Here is a 5,606-nt window from a genome sequence, read left to right on the forward strand (position 1 = left end):
TGTATAATTTTATTTAGAACAAAAATTACTGATTAAATATTTATTATGAAGACAATAATACTTTTTTGGGATAATTTGGCTTTATCTTGTAACTAGTGTTAAACCCGTGCGATGCATGGGCTTATATTTTAATTTGACATGATAAATTAAAAATAGTATTTTATAACCGTAAATTTTTTAACTTTAGTATAATATTATCATCGTCATTATATAATAAGTGTATTAATTATGTTATTTTATATTTATTTAAAATAAAATACAAATAGAACAATTTAAAATCTATAATATTCTTGAACTATAAGAAAAGAGATATGAAAAAATAAGAATATATATAACTGTTAAACTATATTGATAGCATATCAATTTTGCACTAAACTTTATACCAAAAAACTAACAAAAGTTTATCGACAATATAATATTTTACTAACATCATTAGATAAACAATTGCCATATGATGTTGTGCTCCATGTTACACATTCCATTTCAGTCTAAAAGTATAATTATAGATAAATTAGTTAAATTTACGACAAATATTCGTACAAAAGTGTAAATCATAATATGTATACTAATAAGTTAATTAATTTATAAAAAATTACTCTAAAAGAACATTAAGAAGATTTAATTATTAAAATATTGATATTTAACTATTTTTTATTTATTTTTTAAATACCTTTAAAGGAAAAATCAAAGTATCTAATTTCTAAAGCATTTAAATGACCATAATCCTAAATTGGTATCCTGTTCTTTTGATTAAAACTAATCTTAAATCTTTATTTTAGTGTTCTAAAAATTAATCAACATGGTATTTTAGTATTCTAAAAATTAGATTCAAATTTCTAATTTATAATTCAATCAAACAATCTTTATATTTTTTTTCTTAAATTAAAGTTTAATTTTGATACATTAATTGTGTAAAATATTTTACATAGTCGTTTAATTATATTCTTTTTTTAGATGACCATTAATGCTATCAATGTAAAACATAATTATTTTTGTTGACATATCACTATATAATTAAATACACATGTAAAACTATTTTTTAGTAACAGTATCAAAATTAAATTCTTTAAATTCATGCTAAATGACCCANNTTCTCAATATGTTCTTTTATTTTTTTTTCTTTTTAGTTTAACAGACTTATTTTATATGATTATTATTTTCTGCTTCTAATCCAATTTTATATTTTTTTAACATTTAAAAGAGAAAAAAATGGAATTCAATGTACATATATATGAAAGAAAGTAAAGTAGATACTAGTTTAAAAAAACCTAAAAAACTAACTAAATAGCCAAATACCATCTAATCATGCCAAAAGCTTCCCTTATCAGAATTCAGTTGTGTGAAGTCATATCACCCTATAATAAGAGCTGGCTAAGCCGTGTCCTGATCAAGCCATCAATCCAAAGTTCTCATTTCTAAAATCTGCAACACGTGTCAAACAAAGAAAAATCTATTCTATTATATAAAAATCGGATGTTTGCACTTAATGATGGAGCTGACGTGGCATGTTCTGGAGAGTATTTCCCGATTTAATTATTTTAACTCATTCAATACAATTTATTACCATGACTTAATTATATCAGCTAATTGATTTGATTAGATATTTAAATATTAATATAATTTATTATAATATATATTATTTAATTAATTTTACTACATTAATTATAATTTGTTATATTAGTTAATTAATTTATTCATTTATAAAGTCTGAAATAAAATAAATAATTTATTGTTTATTCTAATTGCTTTATATTATATATTATATATGAAAATATTATATATGTCTTAATGTGTTAATTAAATATTATATACGCACAGAAAAATAAATACAAAAATAATTTATATAATATATAATATATTATATTAGCACGGTGATTTTTTTTTTATTTTGATATCATATAGTATTGATAATGATAATATTATTATATAGTATTATATAAACTTTCTAATATTAATTAGTATAGAAAATGGGAAAATTATTTCTTAATTATGGCAATCATTCTTAGTGGAATAGTGTCTCTTATATAGTATTGATAATCGTTGCTTAATTTAAAGTAATTGTATGTTGGTATCTTAAATTTATTTTTCAATAATGACCTAAATAGATAAATCTAATTGAATTGAATGATTATATAAAATATTTTATATTATTAATATACTAAAATTAAATTCATTTTTTGGTACAGAATTTTATAGGTAAATTTTATACAAGATTAAGTAATTTTTTATTTTTTTTTATTTGTTTTATCTATGTTACTTTATTTAATTTTAAGTAGCGTCATATTTACAATTACCGCCAATATGATATTCTATAAAATATGAAAATCAATTTTTTTATAATTTAAATATCAATGTTTGAATAGAAGAACTTAACAGACTCACAATGAGAGAGAGAGAAAAATTTACCTAGAGAAAAGAAACTCGACATGAGAATGGTGGCGACGGGCTCAACAACGACGGTAACGGGATGAGCAGCGATGATGACATAAGCTGTGAATAGTGACGGACCCAGAAAAATTTAGTAATGGGAACAAAAATATAATAAAATTTAGGTAAAGATATTTTTTTTTGCTTCCCACGGTATTCAACAAGTTAAGGACTAACCCGTCATGAATTTGAATTCCATTTAAGAATCTACAATTGGCCGGCAACGAATTACTATACATACGAGACAGAATTCGAACCCTCAATACTTATTTAAGCGGACGACTAAGTTGATCACTTGATCAATCTAAATTAGTTTAGATATATTCAAAATTTAAAATTAGAACTATCTAATACATATTGATAAGAACTAGAAATATACACACAATTATTATTATAATATTTAAAATAATAAAAATATAATTTCATACACATAGTATAACTAATTTTTAACCAAAATAATTACAGTATATTAATGTAATACCCTACCACACAGAGTTTTACACCTAGGATGTAAAGTAGAGGTGGCGAGGCGCTACGACCTCTAATCTAAAATACATACGTATAATAGCAGAAAGAATATAATAAACTAGGAGCCTTGAAAAATAGGTAAAACAAAATCACAAATTAAAAAGCGCAACACTCAGGAAACGAGATTACCTGTGTGCTAAGAAACCTAGAGATTATAGGTATAACAAGTAGAAAATGGAAATGGAGGGTCAAAAGTACAGAATAACAAGCTCCTAACTCAGGTTGCGAAGCTAAGGCTGGCCGGAGAATATTTACATATATATACATATCCCGAAAATCTAAAATACATAGCTGAAAACTTAACTCTCCTCAACCCTCTAGGAGGGACAAAATAAACAAGTTTCTTGGAGAGAAGGCTAAGTACATATATATATAAAGCTGTACATCAAAATAAACCCAAAGACTACTCCGCTTCAGAAGTTCAGACGCCTAGCGAGGAGCCTCTCGACTTGCATATGAAAACAATAACACAATATGGGGTGAGAACCAGAGGTTCTCAGCATGGTAAAGGTGTCACGCACATAATATATAAGGTCCTGTGAATGTCAGAGGCAATCCTAGAACGCCGATACTCAGATTAAAAGCCTTAAAGTATTAAACAGAAACCATAAAGGGGGTGGCTTTCTAGAGATATCCAAGCCTAACATAACTTAACCTTAATCCTATTTCCTTCCGCCTTTCCTCTGAACCTCCATCTCCAATGGTATGCCACACATAGTTAAACAGATAAAATCAAACACAAGAAGAGTACAAGTACTGCAGATAACAATTATGCAATTAGCATAGCAAATACATTTAGGCATACTCAGTTAATGCACAAACAAGTAATTCAGGTAATATGCATATGGTACATGTATGTCCTATGGCTGATGAGTCTCATCTGTCGGTTATTAAGCCAACCCGACAAGTCCGATTTGCTAAACTAAAATATTTTATATTATTAATATATTAAAATTAAATTCATTTTTTAGTACAGAATTTTATAGGTAAATTTTATACAAGATTAAGTAATTTTTTATTTTTTTTTATTTGTTTTATCTATGTTACTTTATTTAATTTTAAGTAGAGTCATATTTACAATTATCGCTAGTATGATATTTTATAAAATATGAAAATCAATTTTTTTATAATTTAAATATCAATGTTTGAATAGAAGAACTTAACAGATTCACAAGAAGAGAGAGAGAAAAATTTACGTAGAGAAAAGAAATTTGGCATGAGAATGGTGGCGACGGGCTCAACAACGACGGTAACGGGATGAACAGCGATAATGACATAAGCTGTGAACAGTGACGGACCCAGAAAAATTTAGTAATGGGGACAAAAATATAATAAAATTTAGGTATAGATATTTTTTTTTGCTTCCCACGATATTCAACAAGTTAAGGACTAATCCGTCGTGAATTTGAATTCCATTTAAGAATCTATAATTGGCCGGCAACGAGTTGCTATACATACGAGACAGAATTCGAACCCTCAATACTTATTTAAGCGGACGACTAAGTTGATCACTTGATCAATCTAAATTAGTTTAGATATATTCAAAATTTAAAATTAGAACTGTCTAATACATATTGATAAGAACTAGAAATATACACATAATCATTATTATAATATTTGAAATAATAAAAATATAATTTCATACACATAGTATAACTAATTTTTAACCAAAATAATTACAGTATATTAATACATAAATAATATATTTTTTATCTTAAACAATTTTTAAAAAATCACTAATAATTTAAGTTGTATTTAATTAGAAAACTAAGTTTTAATTTAATTATTAATTAATTAACTAATATAATATAATTAATTATCACTAATTTTTTAGTGTATTTATTTATTTTTCATACTAAATCAAATTTAACAATATAATTATTTTTATGTGTTAAGTTTAACAAAATATTTTTTAACATAAAATACAAAAGAACTATTTATATTTTATTTTGAGACAAATATAATAGCAAAAGTGGTATATATGTATATAAGTATTAATTTTTTTCAAAAAAATTTGTGGGGAAAATGCCCCCTCTATATTAAACGTGGGTTCGTCTCTGGCTGTGAAGGAAGATGGAGTTGTGAATAGGTAAGCGGCGATGGACTCAGCAACAACATGACAGGAGCTATGCGATTTTTTTGTGAAGAAGTCGAGAAGAATAAGATTTTAGGTGAGGATGATTGAGTTTATTTTGCATGGCTATAGAGTATAGACTGAAGCTATGAATCATGTGTGATGTGAGGCAAATCCTAATTACTAAAAAGTGTTTATAGGTATATATTCGGGGCGGGTACACCTTAAACCCGACGATACCTGTCTTAAGCAAAATTTGTCCCGACTCGAGTCAAGTTATTACCCTTTTCATCCGGGTATAGACGGATCGGGTACCTGCGTATTCGAAAACTCCTGCCAAGTCTAACCACGTATTGATACTCCTTTTATTAAGGGTTTATCGCTAGCCAATGGATTGCTATATACACAAGGCGAAATTCTAACTCCTAATAGTTGTTTAATCGGACAAGTGAGATGATCACTTAACAAACTCAAATTGATTAAGATAAATACTAATTATTTTTAATATTTTAATATTAAAAATTTTAAGAATTTGATTTTAATTATAACTTTATAAAATATTTATAATAATAATTAT

This window comes from Arachis ipaensis, chromosome B08 (genome assembly GCF_000816755.2).
Source record: "Arachis ipaensis cultivar K30076 chromosome B08, Araip1.1, whole genome shotgun sequence".
Taxonomy (NCBI): Eukaryota; Viridiplantae; Streptophyta; class Magnoliopsida; order Fabales; family Fabaceae; genus Arachis; species Arachis ipaensis.